Genomic DNA, 19,445 nt, shown 5'->3' with positions numbered 1-19,445 from the left:
GACAGCTCAATAAATATTTGTGCCATCGAGCTGAAGACACCTGAGCACTTGATAGGACTTCAGTGTCACTACACACGACGCATGCTTTAACAATATTGAAAAATATTCATCTTTGCAAACCAACCTTTCCCTAAAATAGATGAAATTCAAATACGAAAAAATAGACATTAAAAAAGTTCGGATCGGCCCGGAAGCGCTCACACGTGTACTCACTCCCCTGCTCCTGGCCCCTTGGCCGGCCGGGCTGTTTCTGGCCGTGGGTCGCTCCCGCCGGACAGGTGCGCACCGAGCGCACTCTCTAGCCCGGCAGATGAAGGTGAAGCGGCGGCGGCCGGACCTGGATGAGATTCACCGCGAGCTGCGGCCTCTGGGACCCGCATGGCCCCAGCCTGACCCAGACGCCGAGCCCGACCTCGACCTGCCAGGGGGCGGCCTGCACCGCTGTCTGGCCTGCGTGAGGTACTTCATCGATTCCGCCAATCTGAAGACCCACTTCCGATCCAAAGACCACAAGAAAAGGCGGAAGCAGCTGAGCGTCAAGCCCTACAGTCAGGAAGAGGCGGAGAGGGCAGCGGGTATGGGATCCTATGTGCCTCCCAGGCGGCTAGCAGTGCCCACAGAAGTGTCCACTGAGGTCCCTGAGATGGACACCTCTACTTGACATGGCCTGAAGATGCAAGGCAGAGGAGTTGCCCATGGACAGTGACGCAAGGACTAGGCTGGGAGGGAGCGTGCCAACCCCTTTTGGCTCTGGGTTTGGGGAACGGAGGGCCTCTTCTGGGTGCCCTGCCCCCAATAAAGGAACTGGACAAAGAGAAAAAAAAAAAAAGTTCATCAGCTTTATAATGTTTAGGTTTTCAATTTCCATTGATAAAGTAGGTTGGATGAGGCATGAAGAATTCACAGTGGACATAGGAAATAAGTAGTTTGATAGAAATTATCAGCATTAGACAGATAATTCCATTTTCCCCCCAAGAAGGGAAGGATGTTATCTATAGTGTGGATAAGGGCTGGTCTTAAGACTTCAAACCAACATCAAAACGTTGACTTTCTCAGCTATGTTGGTTGTTCTCTATTTCCCCACTTGCTTTGTCTCTTCCATCCATTGTCTGCTCTGCCTGCTCTGTGCCCAAGAGGCTGATCTTTTCTTACCATATCTTCCTTGTTTACCTGCTGGCTGTCTTCCAGGTGGGTTTGGCCAACAGAAGATACCAGCAGGACAGGAGAAAGATGTTGGGATATTGCTTCCCTGTCTTTACACTACATCACTGGCAACAGCTGGGTTCCTCAACAATGACGGCATCTGCTGGGTGCCTTCTCCGTAGCTGGTTCAGCTCTCCCAAGTCTTGTGGGTGGTATCAGTTTCTCACTATTGCTAGCCTGTGGTGGCTTACCATCCCTTGTTTCCTAAATCCCTCTCTCACCTCTATGACAAGTCCTTTTCTTAATCTTTTTTTTTTTTTTTTAAATTTAAAACATCTGGAGTAAATTTTTGCTGTTGCCAAGATGTTAATGGTCACAGCATCCAAAGCAAAGACTAAAAAGTTAAAGCCTTCTAAGTAAAGTCTTAAAATTTTTGCTTAATAAGCCTTCCTAAGATACCTACAATGCTCTAAACCCTGCCTTAGGAGCTAGTGACAGAGGCAGTACAAAGAAGAAAAACGCCTGGTCTCTGCTCTTAAGTTAATCACAAGCTAGTGCTGTAGTCTCTAAAGAGATCTTTAAATACTGGGAAGAAAATGTCTATATACAATATAGTAAATAAGTTTATTATATGTATTAATAATAATCTGTAGAACAGAGAACAATTCTGACAGGTTGGGGGTAATTCCCCAGCACAGAGGTGTTGAGAGCATGGTGTCTTCATTTTCATTTGCTTTTTAAAAAAAAAAAAATTAAATTTCACTTTAATTTTACTTTAAGTTCTGGGATACACGTGCAGAATGTGCAGGTTTATTACACAGGTATACACGTGCCATTGTGGTTTGCTGCATCCATCAACCTGTCATCTACGTTAGATATTTCTCCTAATGCTATCCCTCCCCAGCTGAAACTGCCCTGCCACAGGCCCCGGTGTGCGATGTTCTCCTCTGTGTGTCCATGTGTTCTCATTGTTCAAATACTATTTATGAGTGAGAATATGTGGTGTTTGGTTTTCTGTTCCTGTGTTAGTTTGCTGAGAATGATGGTTTCCAGCTGCATCCATGTCCCTGCAAAGGACATGAACTAATCCATTTTATGGCTGCATAGTATTCCATGGTGTATATGTGCCACATTTTCTTTATCCAGTCTATCATTGATGGGCATTTGGGTTGTTCCAAGTCTTTGCTATTGTGAACAGGGCTGCAATAAACATACATGTGCATGTGTCTTTATAGCAGCATGATTTATAATCCTTTGGGTATATACCCAGTAATGGAATGACTGGGTCAAACGGTATTTCTGGTTCTAGATCCTTGAGGAATCACCACACTGTCTTCCACAATGGTTGAACTAATTTACATTCCCACCAACAGTGTAAAAGCATTCCTATTTCTCCACATCCTCTCCAGCATCTGTTGTTTCCTGACTTTTTAAAGGTTGCCATTTTAACTGGCATGAGAGGGTATCTCATTGTGGTTTTGATTTGCATTTCTCTAATGACTAGTGATGATGAAGTTTTTTTCATATGCATAAATGTCTTCTTTTGAGAAGTATCTGTTCATATCCCTTGTCCACTTTTTGATGGGGTTGTTTTTTTCTTGTAAATTTGTTTAAGTTCCTTGTAGATTCTCAACATTAGCTCTTTGCCAGATTTTGGAGTACGGTACCTAATTGCATTTTTTTGTTGGCTACAAATCATCAGTAGGGTTAGCATTATAAAAACAATGCCTTTAAATGTAGTGAGGTGAGGAGTGACTTTGAACACTTTTTGTAACATAGATTTTTTTTCGTTATCTTGTAACAACTTAAAATAAAAACTTAATATTAAAAACTAACCTTAATGATATTAGGCATTTTTCTTTTATAAAGGAGACAAATGCTCCAAATTTACTTCTTTTTATTGAAAGAAGACAAGTGTTTATCAAGTACACTCTTTTCAGGAGATAAACATGCTTAATCTGTACCTTCAAGTTAAAAGTTGTTCTAAATAATTAGAAAATAACTGCTTTGTAAAACAAAACAAAAACAAAAGAAAACTCCCCCACAAACTCATGTTACAAAAAGAGCATTTTGAAAAGGATATTTAAAAATGTTTTCAGGCAGAGCAAGGAGGCAGAATAGAAGCCTACACCATTTATGCCCCCTGCAAGAACACCAAATTTTAACAACTAACTACACGCAGAAAAGCACCATCACAAGAACCCAAAATCAGGTGAGCAATCACATTACCTGCTTTTAACTTCATATGGCTGAAAGGGGCATTGAAGAGGTCAGGAGAGACAGTCTTGAATTGCCGATGCCACCTCTCCCCTGTCCCTTAGCAGAGGCCATGTGGTGCAGAGAGGGAGAGCACAGTGACTGGGGGCTTTATATTGAACTCAGTGCTATCCTGTAAGAGCAGAGAATAGAGTCATGCTTGATTCAGCCAGCAGCTGCACATGGAGAGAACATTTGGAACAGACCTAGCCAGAGGAAAATTGCCCATCCCAGCAGTCAGAACCTGAGTTTCTTGGCAAAGCCTGTCATTGCAAGCCAAAGGGCTCTGGGGTCCTAGGTAAACTTGAAAGGCAGTGTAGGACACAAAGACTGCAATTACTAGGCAACTTCTAATGTTTGGCTGGGCTCGGAGCCAGAGGACTGCTCCAAGTACACAGATTCTCTGCACCACACGGCCTCTGCTAGGGGACAGGGGAGAGGTGGCACTGGCAATTCAAGACTGTCTCTCCTGACCTCTTCAATGCCTCTTTCAGCCAGGAGAGCAGGATTTATGGTGGTCAGTAACCAAAACAACATAGTACCGGTACCAAAACAGAGATATAGACCAATGGAACAGAATAGAGCCCTCCGAAATAATACCACACATCTACAACCATCATCAGATGGTTTTGTCAGGTTTTGACAAACCTGACAAAAACAAGAAATGGGGAAAGAATTCCCTATTTAATAAATGGTGCTGGGAAAACTGGCTAGCCATATGTAGAAAGTTAAAACTGGATCCCTTCCTTACACCTTATCCAAAAATTAATTCGAGATGGATTAAAGACTTAAATATTAGACCTAAACCCATAAAAACCCTAGAAGAAAACCTAGGCAATACCATTCAGGACATAGGCATGGGCAAGGACTTCATGACTAAAATACCAAAAGCAATGGCATCAAAAAGCCAAAATTGACAAATGGGATCTAATTAAAATAAAGAGCTTCTGCACAGCAAAAGAAACTACCATCAGAGTAAACAGGCAACCTACAGAATGGGAGAAAATTTTTACAATCTACGCATCTGACAAAGGTCTAATATCCAGAATCTACAAAGAACTTAAACAAATTTACAAGAAAAAAATCAACTCCATCAAAAAGTGGGTGAAGGATATGAACAGACACTTCTGAAAAGAAGACATTTATGCAGCCAACAGACACATGAAAAAATGCTCATTATCACTGGCCATCAGAGAAATGCAAATCAAAACCATAGTGAGATACCATCTCACACCAGTTAGAATGGCAATCATTAAAAAGTGAGGAAACAACAGGTGCTGGAGAGGATGTGGAGAAATAGGAACACTGTAAACTAGTTCAACCATTGTGGAAGATAGTGTGGCGATTCCTCAAGGATCTAGAACTAGAAATACCATTTGACCCAGTGATCCCATTACTGGGTATATACCCAAAGGATTATAAGTCATGCTGCTATAAAGACACAGGTACATGTATGTTTATTGCAGCACTATTCACAATAGCAAAGACTTGAAACCAACCCAAATGTCCATCAATGATACACTGGATTAAGAAAATGTGGCACATATATACCATGGAATACTATGCAGCCATAAAAAGGATGAGTTCATGTCCTTTTCAGGGACATGGATGCAGCTGGAAACCATCATTCTGAGCAAACTATCACAAGGACAGAAAACCAAACACTGCATGTTCTCACTCATAGGTGGGAATTGAACAATGAGAACACTCGGACACAGAGTGGGGAACATCACACACTGGGGCCTGTCATGGGGTGGGGGGAGGGGGGAGGGGGGAGGGATAGCATTAGGAGAAATACCTAATGTAAATGATGAGTTAATGGGTGCAGCACACCAACATGACACATGTATACATATGTAAGAAACCTGCATGTTGTGCACATGTACCCTAGAACTTAAAGTATAATGATAAAATAAATAAATAAAAAAATTAGGGAAGTATTTTTTAAAGTATGTACTATTCTTCAACTCACTGGTAAACACCGTTGATACTATAAAAAATAAAGTAAAATAAAAAAAGATGTTAATGATCAATAATCATCTAAAAGTACAAAACTCACTGGTAATAGTAAGTACACAGAAAAATACAGATTATTACAATACTGTAACTGTGGTGTGTAAACTACTCTTAAATAGAAAGACTAAATGGTGAGCCAATAAAAAATAATAGCTACAACAACTTTTTAAGACATAGATTGTAAAATGAGGGGGATGAAGTTAAACTATAGTTTTTATTAGTTTTTTTTTGCTTGTTTATTTGTTTACGCAAGCAATGTTAAGTTGTTATCAGCTTAAAACAATGGATTATAAAACAGTATTTGCAAGCCTCATGATAACTTCAAGTAAAAAAAATACAGCAGATACACAAAAATAAAAAGCAATAAATTAAATCATACCACCAGAGGAAATCACCTTTACTAAAAGGAAGAGAAGAAGGAAGGAAAGAAGGAAGAGAAGATCAAAACAACCAGAAAACAAATAAAAAAATGGCAAAAGTAACTATTATTAATAGTAACACTGAAGGTAAATGAACTAAGTTCTCCAATAAGAAGACATAGGAGACTGAATGAATGAAAACATGACCCAGTGATCTGTCATGCTTCACCTATAAAGGTATACATAGATGGAAAATAAAGGGATGGAAAAACATACTACATGCCAATGGAAACCAAAAAAGAGCAGAAGTAGCTATACTTACATAGATAAAATAGATTTCAAGACAAAAACTGTAAGAAGAAACAAAGATGGCCACAGTATAATGATAAAGGAGTCAATTACCTAAGAGGATATAATTATAAATATATATGCAGCCAATACTGGAGAACCCAGATATATAAAGCAAATATTATTAGAGCTAAAGAGAGAGAGATATACCTCAATACAATAATAGCTGGAGACTTCAAAACTCCACTTTCAGCATTGGACAGATGTTCCAGACAGAAAATCAACAATGAAACATTGGACTTCATCTGCACTATAGACGAAATGGACCTAGTACATATTTACAGAACATTTCCTCCAACAGAAGAAGAACACACATTCTTCTCCTCAGCACATGGATCATTTTCAAGAATAGACCATATGTTAGGCCACAAAACAAGTGTTAAAACATTGAAAAAATTGAAATAATATCAAGCATAGTCTCTGACCACAATGGAGTAAAACTAGAAATCAATAACAAAAGGAGTTTTGGAAACTATACAATTACATGGAAATTAAACAATAAGCACCTGAATGACCAGTGGGTCAATGAAGAAATTAAGGAGAAAATAGAAAAAATTATTGAAACAAATGATAATGGAAATATAGCATATCAAAACATATAAGATACAGTGAAAACTACTGGAAGAGAAATTCATTAGCTATAAGTGTCTACCTCAAAAAAGAAGAAAAACTTCAAATAAATAACTTAACGATGAATCTGAAAAAACTAGAAAATAGCAAATGAAACCCAAAATTAGTAGAAGAAAAGAAGTAATAAAGATCATAGCAGAAATAAATGAAATTGAAAGGAAGAAAACAATACATAAGATAAATGAAATAAAAAGTTGGTTTTTTGAAAAGATAAACAAAATTGATAAACCTTTAGCTAGACTAAGAAACAAAGAAAGACCCAAATAAATAAAATGAGAGATGAAAATTAAGACATTGCAAGTGTTTACTGCAGAAATTCAAAGATCATTAGTGGATATTATGAACAACTATATGCCAATCACTTAGAAAATCTAGAAGAAATGGATAAATTGCTACACATATAAAACCCAGTAAGATTGAACCATGAAGAAATCCAAAACCTGAGCGGACCAATAACAAGTAATAAGTTCAAAGCCATAATGAAAAGTCTCTCAGTAAAGAAAAGACTATGACCTGATCACCTAACTGATGAATTCTAAAAACATTAAAGAACTAATACCAATATTACTCAAAGTATTCCAAGAAAGAGGAGAAGGGGACACTTCCAAACTCATTCTACTAGGCCAGTATCACCCTGACACCAAAACCAGACAGACACATTTAAAAAAAAGAAAACTACAGACAATATTACTGATGCATATGAATGTGGATGCAAAAATTCTCAACCAAATACTCACAAACTGAACTCAACAGAACATTAAGAAGATTATTCATCATGCATGACCAAGTGAGATTTATCCCCAGGATGCAAGGATAGCTCAACATGAACATGCACAAATCAATCAATGTAATCAATGTGATACATTGTATCAACAGACGAAAGACAAAAACCATGTGATTATTTCAATTAATGCTGAAAAAGCATTTGATAATATTCAACATCCATTCATGATAAAAATCCTCAGAAGACTGGGTATTGAAGGAACACACCTCCACATAATAAAAGCCATATGCAACAGACCTACAGCTAGTATCATACTGAATAGAGAAAAACTGAAAGCTTTTTCTCTAAGATCCGAAACATGACAAGGATGGCCACTTTTGCCACTGTTATTTAACATAGTACTGAAAGTCTTAGCTACAGAAATCAGACAAGAGAAAGAAATAAATGACACCCAAACTGGATGAAAGGAAGGCAGGTTATCCTTGTTTGCAGATGTCATGATCTTATATTTGGAAAAGCCTAAAGACTCCACCAGAAAACTATTAGAACTGGTAAATAAATTCAGTTGCAGGATACAAAATCAACATACAAAAACCAGAAGTGTTTCTATATGACAACAGCGAACAATCTGAAAAAGAAATCAAGAAAATAATTCCATTACAATAGCCACAAATAAAATTAAATACCAAGGAATTAACTTAACCAAAGAAGTGAAAGATCTTTATGATAAAAATTATAAAATACTGTTGAAAAAAATTGAAGAGGGTACCAAAAAATGGAATGATATTCCATGTTCCTGGATTGGAAGAATCTATATTAAAGCGTTCATGCTACTTAAAGCAATCTACAGATCCAATGCAATCCCTATCAAAATACCAATGACATTCTTCATAGAAATAGAAAACAAAAATCCTAAAACTTCTATGCAACCACAAAAGGCCCAGTATATCTACTAGATCTGCTAAGTAGATCTAGCATGTGATAGCCAAAGCCATCCTAAACAAAAAGGATAAAACTGGAGGAAGCACATTACCTGACTTTAAATTATACTGCAGAATATGGTAATCAAAACAGCATGGTTTTGGATAAAAACAGATGCATTGATCAATGGAATAGAATTGAGAACCCGGAAACAAATCCACACACCTACAGTGAACTCATTTTTGACAAAAGTGCCAAAAACATACTGGAGAAAAGATAGTCTTTTCAATAAATGGTGTTGGGAAAACTGGATACCCATATGCAAAATAATAAAACTTGATTCCTCTCTCTCACCATATACAAAAATGAAATAAAAATAGATTAAAGATTTAAATCCAAGACCTCAAACTATGGAACTACTACAAGACAATATTGGGGAAACTGTCCAGGACACTGGTCTGCACAAAGATTTCTTGAGTAAAACTCTACAAGCACAGGCAACCAAAGCAAAACTGGACAAATGGGATCACATCAAGTTAAGAAGCTTCTGCACAGCAAAGGAAATAATCAGCAAAGTGAAGAGACAACCCGGAGAATGGGAGAAAATATTTGCAAACTACCCATCTGACAAGGGATTAATAACTAGAATATATAAGAAGCTTGAACAATGCTAAAGGAAAAAAATCTAATTAACTGATTTAAAAAATGGGCAAGAGATTTAAACAGACATTTCTCAAAAGAAGACATACAAAAGGTAAACAGGCATGTGAAAAGGTGGTCAGTCATTGATCATCAGAGAAATGCAAATCAAAACTGTAATGACGTATCATTTCACCTCTGTTAAAATGACTTTTACCTAAAAGACAGTAACAAATGCTGGTGAGGATGTGGAGAAAAGGAAACGGTTGTACACTGTTACTAGGAATGTAAATTAGTACTATCACTATGGAAAACAGTTTGAATGTTCCTGAAAAAAAAATAGAGCTTGACACAATCCAGCAATCCCACTGCTGGCTATATACCTATAAGAAAGGAAATCAGTATATTGAAAAGATATCTGCACTCCCATGTCCGTTGCAGCTCTGTTCACAATAGCCAAGATCCCATGTCTGTTGCAGCTCTGTTCACAATAGCCAAGATTTGGAAGCAACCTAAGTGTTCATTAACAGATGACTGGATAAAGCAAATGTGGTATTTATACATAATAGAATACTATTCAGCCATAAGAAAGAATGAGATCCTGTCATTTGCAACAACATGGATGGAACTGGAGGTCATTATGTTAAATGAAATTAGCCAGCACAGGAAGACAAATATCACATGTTCTCCTTATTTGTGGTATGTAAAATTTAAAATAATTCAACTCATGGAGATAGTAAAAGGATGGTTACCAGAGGCTGGGAATGGTAGTTGGGGGGTGGGTGGGAGGTGGAGATGGTTAGTGGGTACAAAAAGCATAGAAAGAATGAATGAGGTCTAGTATGTGATAGCAACAGGGTGACTATAGTCATAATATTTGTTGTACATTCTAAAATAACTAAAAAGAGTATAATAACACAAAGGATAAATAATAACACAAAGGATAAATGCTTAAAGGGATTGATACCCTATTTTCTATCCCCTGTATCAAAATATCTCATGTATTCCATAAACATATACACATACTATGTACGCACAAAGTTAAAAATTAAGAATGAAAAAATACATTCATATAATGTAATTTTGTGGCCAAAATTAATGTAGTGATTTTTACCTATTAAAAATTCTCATATTTGCACAATTAAACTTGGAAACAAAATTTTCTAACCTGTGAACTAATCTTTCAAATTAATAATTTCAGAAAATATTTAGCCCATTTGTTAAAAATGAATATAGTGGCTTTTTCTTTTTTTTTTCTTTTTTATTATACTTTAAGTTCTAGGGTACATGTGCACAATGTGCAAGTTTGTTACGTATGTATACATGTGCCATGTTGGTGTGCTGCACCCATTAACTCGTCATTTACATTAGGTATATCTCCTAATGCTATCTCTCCCCCCTACCCCCTCCCCACAATAGGACCCGGTGTGTGATGCTCTGCTTCCTGTGTCCAAGTGTTCTCATTGTTCAGTTCCCACCTATGAGTGAGAACATGCGGTGTTTGGTTTTCTGTTCTCGCGATAGTTTGCTGAGAATGATGGTTTCCAGCTGCATCCATGTCCCTACAAAGGACACGAACTCATCCTTTTTTATGACTACATAGTATTCCATGGTGTATATGTGCCACATTTTCTTAATCCAGTCTGTCACTGGTGGACATTTGGGTTGATTCCAAGTCTTTGCTATTGTGAATAGTGCTGCAATAAACATACGTGTGCATGTGTCTTTATAGCAGCATGACTTATAATCCTTTGGGTATATACCCAGTAATGAGATGGCTGGATCAAATGGTATTTCTAGTTCTAGATCCTTGAGGAATCGCCACACTGTTTTCCACAATGCGTTGAACTAGTTTACATTCCCACCAACAGTGTAAAAGTGTTCCTATTTCTCCACATCCTCTCCAGCACCTGTTGTTTCCTGATTTTTTAATGATTGCCATTCTAACTGGTGTGAGATGGTATCTCATTGTGGTTTTGATTTGCATTTCTCTGATGGCGAGTGATGATGAGCATTTTTTCATGTGTCTGTTGGCTGTATGAATGTCTTCTTTTGAGAAGTGTCTGTTCATATCCTTTGCCCACTTTTTGATGGGATTTTTTTTTCTTATAAATTTGATTGAGTTCTTTATAGGTTCTGGATATTAGCCCTTTGTCAGATAAGTAGATTGCAAAAATGTTCTCCCATTCTGTAGGTTGCCTGTTTACTCTGATGGTAGTTTCTTTTGCTGTGCAGAAGCTCTTTAGTTTAATTAGATCCCATTTGTCAATTTTGGCTTTTGTTGCCATTGCTTTTGGTGTTTTAGACATGAAGTTCTTGCCCATGCCTATGTCCTGAATGGTATTGCCTAGGTTTTCTTCTAGGGTTTTTATGGTTGTAGGTCTAGCATTTCAGTCTCTAATCCATCTTGAATTAATTTTCGTATAAGGAGTAAGGAAAGGATCCAGTTTCAGCTTTCTACTTACGGCTAGCCAATTTTCTCAGCACCATTTATTAAATAGGGAATCCTTTCCCCATTTCTTGTTTTCATTAGGTTAGTCAAAGATCAGATGGCTGTAGATGTGTGGTATTATTTCTGAGGGCTCTATTCTGTTTCATTGGTCTATATCTTGTGTTGGTACCAGTACCATGCTTTTTTGGTTACTGTAGCCTTGTAATATAGTTTGAAGTCAGGTAGCGTGATGCCTCCAGCTTTGTTCTTTTGGCTTAGGATTATCTTGGCAATGCAGGGTCTTTTTTGGTTCCATATGAACTTTAAAGCAGTTTTTTCCAATTCTGTGAAGAAACTCATTGGTAGCTTAACGGGGATGGCATTGAATCTATAAATTACCTTGGGCAGTATGGCCATTTTCACAATATTGATTCTTCCTATCCATGAGCATGGTATATTCTTCCATTTGTTTGTGTTCTCTTTTATTTCACTGAGCAGTGGTTTGTAGTTCTCCTTGAAGAGGTCCTTCACATTCCTTGTAAGTTGGATTCCTAGGTATTTTATTCTCTTTGAAGCTATTGTGAATGGAGTTCATTCATGATTTGGCTCTCTGTTTGTCTGTTACTGGTGTATAAGAATGCTTGTGATTTTTGCACATTGATTTAGTATCCTGAGACTTTGCTGAAGTTGCTTATCAGCTTAAGGAGATTTGGGGCTGAGACAATGGGGTTTTCTGAATATACAATCATGTCATCTGCAAACAGGGACAATTTGACTTCTTCTTTTCCTAACTGAATACCCTTTATTTCTTTCTCTTGCCTGATTGCCCTAGCCAGAACTTCCAACACTATGTTGAATAGGAGTGGTGAGAGAGGGCATCCCTGTCTTGTGCCAGTTTTCAAAGGGAATGCTTCCAGTTTTTGCCCATTCAGTAGGATATTGGCTGTGGGTTTGTCATAAAGAGCTCTTATTATTTTGAGACAGGTCCCAACAATACCTAGTTTATGGAGAGTTTTTAACATGAAGAGCTGTTGAATTTTGTCGAAGGCCTTTTCTGCATCTATTGAGATAATCATGTGGTTTTTGTCTTTGGTTCTGTTTATATGATGGATTACATTTATTGATTTGCATATGTTGAACCAGCCTTGCATCCCAGGGATGAAGCCCACTTGATCATGGTGGAGAAGCTTTTTGATGTGCTGCTGGATTTGGTTTGCCAGTATTTTATTGAGGATTTTTGCATCAATGTTCATCAGGAATATTGGTCTAAAATTCTCTCTCTTTTTTTTTTTTGTATCTCTGTCAGGCTTTGGTATCAGGATGATGTTGGCCTCGTAAAATGAGTTAGGGAGGATTCCCTCCTCTTCTATTGATTGGAATAGTTTCAGAAGGAATGGTACCAACTCCTCCTTGTACCTCTGGTAGAATTCGACTGTGAATCCATCTGGTCCTGGACTTTTTTTGGTTGGTAGGCTATTAATTATTGCCTCAATTTCAGAGCCTGCTGTTGGTCTATTCAGGGATTCAACTTCTTCCTGGTTTAGTCTTGGGAGAGTGTAAGTGTCCAAGAAATTATCCATTTCTTTTAGGCTTTCTAGTTTATTTGCATAGAGGTGTTTATAGTATTCTCTGATGGTAGTTTGTATTTCTGTGGAGTCAGTGGTGATATCCCCTTCATCATTTTTTATTGCGTCTATTTGATTCTTCTCTCTTTTCTTCTTTGTTAGTGTTGCTAGCGGTCTATCAATTTTATAGATCTTTTCAAAAAACTAGCTCCTGGATTCATTGATTTTTTGGAGGGTTTTTTGTGTCTCTATCTCCTTCAGGTCTGCTCTGATCTTAGTTATTTCTTGCCTTCTGCTAGCTTTTGAAAGTGTTTGCTCTTACTTCTCTAGTTCTTTTAATTGTGATGTTAGGGTGTCCATTTTAGATCTTTCCAGCTTTCTCTTGTGGGCATTTAGTGCTATAAATTTCCCTCTACACACTGCTTTAAATGTGTCCCAGAGATTCTGGTGTGTTGTATCTTTGTTCTCATTCATTTCAAAGAACATCTTTATTTCTGCCTTCATTTCGTTATGTACCCAGTAGCCATTCAGGAGCAGGTTGTTCAGTTTCTATGTAGTTGAGTGGTTTTGATTGAGCTTCTTAGTCCTGAGTTCCAGTTTGATTGCACTGTGGTCTGAGAGACAGTTTGTTATAATTTCTGTTGTTTTACATTTGCTGAGGAGTGCTTTACTTCCAACTATGTGGTCAATTTTGGAATAAGTGCGATGTGGTGCTGAGAAGAATGTATATTCTGTTGATTTGGGGTGGAGAGTTCTGTACATGATGATTAGGTCCACTTGGTGCAGAGTTGAGTTCAATTACTGGATATCCTTGTTAACTTTCTGTTTCGTTGATCTGTCTAATGTTGACAGTGGGGTGTTAAAGTCTCCCATTGTTATTGTATGGGAGTCTAAGTCTCTTTGTAAGTGTCTGAGAACTTGCTTTATGAATCTGGGTGCTCCTGTATTGGGTGCATATATATTTAGGATAGTTAGCTCTTCTTGCTGAATTGATCCCTTTACCATTATGTAATGGCCTTCTCTGTCTCTTTTGATCTTTGTGGGTTTAAAGTCTGTTTTATTAGAGACTAGGATTGCAACCTCTGCCTTTTTTTTGTTTTCCATTTGCTTGGTAGATCTTCCTCCATCCCTTTATTTTGAGCCTATGTATGTCTCTGCGTGTGAGATGGGTCTCTTGAATACAGCAAACTGATGGGTCTTGACTCTTTATCTGGTTTTCCAGTCTGTGTCTTTTAATTGGACCATTTAGTCCATTTACATTTAAGATTAATATTGTTATGTGTGAACTTGATCCTGTCATTATGATATTAGCTGGTTATTTTGCTCGCTAACCGATGCAATTTCTTCCTAGCATCGATGAACTTTACATTTTGACATGTTTTTGCAATGGCTGGTACCTGTTGTTCCTTTCCATATTTAGTGCTTCCTTCAGGATCTCTTGTAGGGCAGGCCTGGTGGTGACAAAATCTCTAAGCATTTGCTTGTCTGTAAAGGATTTTATTTCTCCTTCATTTTTTTTTTTTTTTTTTTAAGTAACAAGCTTAATTCACTTTATTTTTCTTGTATAAAAACCCTATGTTGTAGCCACAGCTGGAGCCTGGGTCCGCTGCACAGAGACTCTGGTGTGGGTCTTGACAAGGTGGTCAGTGAATTCCTGATAGGGAGACTTGGTAAACACAGTCTCCTTCCAGAGGTCAGGGGTCAGGTAGCTGTAGGTCTTAGAGATGGCATCAAAGGTGGCCTTGGCGAAGTTGCCCAGGGTGGCAGTGCAGCCCCGGGCTGAGGTGTAGCAGTCATCAATACCAGCCATCATGAGCAGCTTCTTGGGCACAGGCACTGAAACGATGCCAGTGCCCCTGGGTGCAGGGATGAGGCACACCAGCACAGAGCCGCAGCTGCCTGTCACCTTGCAAGGGACGGTGTGGGGCTTGCTGATCTTGTTCCCCCAGTAGCCTCTGCGCACCGGAACAATGGAGAGTTTGGCCAGGATGATGGCCCCACGGATGGCAGTGGCCACCTCCTTGGAGCACTTAACACCCAGGCCAACGTGGCCATTGTAGTCCCCGATAGCAACAAATGCCTTGAACCTGGTGCGCTGGCCAGCACGGGTCTGCTTCTGCACCGGCATAATCTTCAAAACCTCGTCTTTGAGAGAAGCCCCCAAGAAAAAGTCAATGATCTCAGATTCCTTAATGGGCAAAGAGAAGAGGTAGATCTCCTCCAGGGACTTGATCTTCGTGTCCTTGACCAAGTGGCCCAGCTTAGTGATGGGCATCCACTCCTTATCCTCGGCCTTGCCTCCGCGAGCTCCGTGGCCTTGGCCCGGCCCTGTCCACGGCCGCGACTCCGGCCCCGGATGCCACTGCCAAAACCTCCGCGGAAGCCACTGCGGTTCCCCATCCCAGGGCCTCCGGGCCCCCCCGCTGCACCAGCGTCATCCGCCATTTGGTGTTCTCTCGGAAAAGAAGCTCTCCTTCATTTATGAAACTTAGTTTGGCTGGATATGAAATTCTGGGTTAAAAATTCTTTTCTTTAACAATGTTGAATATTGGCCCCCACTGTCTTCTGGCTTGGAGAGTTTCTGCCGAGAGATCTGCTGTTAGTCTGATGGGCTTCCCTTTGTGTGTAACCTGACCTTTCTCTCTGGCTGCCCTTAACATTTTTTCCTTCATTTTAACTCTAATGAATCTGACAATTATGTGTCTTGGAGTTGCTCTTCTCAAGGAGTATTTTTGTGGCGTTCTCTGTATTTCCTGAATTTGAATGTTGGCCTGCCTTACTAGGTTGGGGCAGTTCTCCTGGATGATATCCTGCAGAGTGTTTCCCAGCTTGGTTCCATTTTCCCCATCACTTTCAGGCACACCAATCAGACATAGATTTGGTCTTTTCACATAATCCCATATTTCTTGGAGACTTTGTTAATTCCTTTTTTCTTTTTTCTCCACACTTCTCTTCTTGCTTCATTTCATTCATTTGGTCTTCAATCACTGATACTCTTTCTTCCAGTTGATCGAGTCGGTTACTGAAGCTGGTGCATTTGTCACATAGTTCTTGTGTTATGGTTTTCATCTCTATCAGTTCTTTTAAGGTCTTCTCTGCATTGATTATTCTAGTTATCCATTCATCCATTCTTTTTTCAAGGTTTTTAGTTTCTTCACGCTGGTTATATCGTTCCTCCTTTAGCTCTGAGAAGTTTGATCGACTGAAGCTTTCTTCTCTCAACTCGTCAAAGTCATTCTCCGTCCAGCTTTGTTCTGTTGCTGGCAATGAGCTGCGTTCCTTTGGAGGGGGAGATGCGCTCTGATTTTTTGAATTTCCAGCTTTTCTGCACTGCTTTTTCCCCACCTTTGTGGTTTTATCTACCTTTGGTCTTTGATGATGGTGATGTACTGATGGGGTTTTGGTGTGGGTGTCCTTTCTGTTTGTTAGTTTTCCTTCTAACAGTCAGGACCCTCAGCTGTAGGTCTGTTGGAGTTTGCTTGAGGTCCCCTCCAGACCCTATTTGCCTGGGTATCAGCAGCGGAGGCTGCAGAAGATAGAATATTGCTCAACAGCGAGTGTTGCTGTCTGATTCTTGCTCTGGAAGCTTCATCTCAGCGGTGTACCCTGCCGTGTGAGGTGTGGGGTGTCAGTCTGCACCTGGTAGGGGATGTCTCCCAGTTAGGCTACTCAGGGTTCAGGGACCCACCTGAGCAGGCAGTCTGTCTGTTCTCAGATCTCAACCTCTGTGCCGGGAGATCCACTGCTCTCTTCAAAGCTATCATACAGGGGCATTTACCTCTGCTGAGGTTTCTGCTGCTTTTTGTTTAGCAATGCTCTGTCCCCAGAGGAGGAGTCTACAAAGGCAGGCCGGCCTCCTTGAGCTGTGGTGGGTTCCACCCAATTCGAGCTTCCTGGTGGCTTTGTTTACCCACTTCAGCCTCAGCAATGGCGGGCGCCCCTCCCCCAGCCTCGCTGCCACTTTGCAGTTAGATCTCAGGCTGCTGTGCTGGCAATGAGGGAGGCTCCGTGGGCGCGGGACCCTCCGGGCCAGGCATGGGATATAATCTCCTGGTGTGCCGTTTGCTAAGACCCTTGGTAAAGTGCAGTATTAGGGTGGGGGTTACCCAATTTTCCAGGTGTTGTGTGTCTCAGTTTAAAAATATGGAAGGCTTCATGAATTTGTGTGTCATCCTTGTGCAGGGGCCATGCTAATCTTCTCTGTATCATTTCAATTTTAGTGTATGTGCTGCTGAAGCGTGCACTATAGTGCCTTTGTCTAATTAGTTTGGAGATGACAGACATCAGGAAGATGAAAATTTTCTAGAAAAATTTTAAAGTATTTTTTTCATGTTTGACATGTGGAATTAAACATTCAGTATGACAGTTCAGTAAGTATAGCCAATTATGCATTCCTTCCATTTGGCTTTGAGTTTTTGTGATGTATTTTTTCCAGCTATGTAAGATATTATACCAACTACTGTTGAAATTAACTGTATCTGGAACCAGAGCATCCACTTGCTCCATTACTAAATATTTTGTCAAGCGTTTCAATAATGAAGCATACACAATCTCACTATTCTCATTAAATAATAAACAATATGAAACATTTTATTGTTTGGTTTAATGATGTAATTATTAAATAAGACAAAAACACACACATTAGCCTAGGCCTAAACAGGGTCAGGATCATCAATATCACCTCCACGTCTCGTCCCACTGGAAGGTCTCCAGGGACAATAATATACATGGAGCTGTCATCTCCTATGATAACAATGTCTCCTTCTGGGGCATCTCCCTGCAAGAAGCTGCCTGCGACTGTCATGCATCACATAATGGCATTTCAGTTGATGGACCCCCATATACAATGATGGTCCTATACGATTATAATGGGGCTGAAAAATTCTTATTGCCTATGCTGTCATAGCGATTGTGACATTGAAGCATGATGCATTACTCATGTGTTTGTGATGATGCTAGTGTAAACAAACCTACTGTGCTGCCAGTTTTTATACTTTTCAAACAATTTTTATAATTTTAAATAAAGTATAGCATACACATTTATGTACAGTACTTAATGCTTGATAATGATAATAAACTATGTTACTGGATCATGTATGCACTACATTACACTTTTTATTATTTTATTATTTATTATATATTATTTATTTATTTCTTTTGAGGTGGAGTCCTGCGCTGTAGCCCAGGCTGGAGTGCAGTGGCACCATCTTGGCTTGCTGCAGCCTCTGCCTCCTGGGTTCAAGCGATTCTCTTGCCTCAGCCTCCCGAGTAGCTGGGATTACAGGCACACACCATCAAGGCTGGCTAATTGTTTTTATATTTTTAGTAGAGATGGGGTTTCACCGTATGGGCTAGGCTGGTATCGAACTCCTGGCCTCAGGTGATCTGCCCACCTCGGCTTTCCAAAGTGCTGGGATGATTACAGGCGTGAGCCCCTGTGCCTAGCCATCGTTATTTTAAAGTGCATGGCTTTTACTTATTAAAGAAAGTTAAATTGTAAAACGGTCACAGGCAGGTCCTTGGGGGGAGGTGCCCCAGAAGGACACATTGTTATCATAGGAGATGACAGCTCCATGTGTATTATTGTACCTGGAGATCTTCCCAGTGGGAGAGGCATGGAGGTGATACTGATCCTGACCCTGTCTAGGCCTAGGCTGATGTGTGTGCTTTTTCTTATTTTTTAACAAAAAAGTTTAGAAAGTAAAAAAAAGTTAAAGTTATAAAAAGCTTATAGAATAAGGATAGAAAGAAAATATTTTTACAGCTGTACAATGTGTTTGTGTTTCAATTATGTGTTATTACAAAAGAGCAAAAAAAGTAAAAAGTTTATAAGGTAAAAATGTTACAGTAAGCTAAGGTTAACTTATGATTGAAGAAACACATTTTAAAAATAACTTCAGCAAGGCCCTAATTATAAGTGTTTCTGAAGTCTACAGTAAGTACAGTAATGTCCTAGGTCCTCACATACACTTACAAGTCACTTGCTGACTCACCCAGAGCAACTTCCAGTCCTGCAAGTTCTTTTTTTAAGACGAAGTCTTGCTCTGTCACCCAGGTTGGAGTGCAGTGACATGATCTCGGCTCACTGCAACCTCTGCCCCCCGGGTTCAAGTGATTCTCCTGCCTCAGCCTCCCAAGTAGCTGGGATTACAGGCGTGCACCACCATGCCTGACTAATTTTTGTATTTTTAGTACAGACGGGGTTTCACCACGTTGGTCGCTGGTCTCGAATCCTGACTTCGTGATCCACACATCTTAGCCTCCCAATGTGCTGGGATTACAGGTGTGAGCCACCGTGCCCAGCCCTACAAGTTCCCTTTATGGTAAGTGCCCTATGCGGTGTTCCATTAAAAAATATTTTATACTGTATTTTTGCTGTACTTTTTCTATGTTTGTTAGGTATGTTTAGTAGA

The 19,445-nt window shown here is 39.5% G+C and overlaps 1 long non-coding RNA gene, 1 other non-coding gene and 2 pseudogenes across 2 annotated transcripts in view; 2 read left to right on the top strand and 2 right to left on the bottom strand.

The window, feature by feature from the left end:
* Positions 1–219: 219 nt before the first annotated feature.
* LOC102142298 (zinc finger protein 593 pseudogene) lies at positions 220–829 on the top strand (annotated as a pseudogene).
* Positions 830–14,582: 13,753 nt separating this feature from the next.
* Positions 14,583–15,501, bottom strand: LOC102141913 (small ribosomal subunit protein uS5 pseudogene; annotated as a pseudogene).
* Positions 15,502–17,169: 1,668 nt separating this feature from the next.
* On the bottom strand, positions 17,170–17,276 carry LOC123567046 (U6 spliceosomal RNA). The gene has a single exon (XR_006689741.1). It is a non-coding gene; the product is annotated as a U6 spliceosomal RNA (small nuclear RNA).
* Positions 17,277–19,223: 1,947 nt separating this feature from the next.
* Positions 19,224–19,445, top strand: part of LOC135964962 (uncharacterized) — a 204,662-nt gene continuing 204,440 nt past the window's right edge. Inside the window, exon 1 of the long non-coding RNA XR_010577697.2 lies at positions 19,224–19,355. This is a non-coding gene — a long non-coding RNA (uncharacterized lncRNA). The remainder of the gene's footprint in view (positions 19,356–19,445) is intronic.

The sequence above is a fragment of the Macaca fascicularis genome, chromosome 9, assembly GCF_037993035.2.
Source record: "Macaca fascicularis isolate 582-1 chromosome 9, T2T-MFA8v1.1".
In the NCBI taxonomy this organism is placed as follows: Eukaryota; Metazoa; Chordata; class Mammalia; order Primates; family Cercopithecidae; genus Macaca; species Macaca fascicularis.
This window is presented reverse-complemented; position numbering and strand designations above follow the sequence as displayed.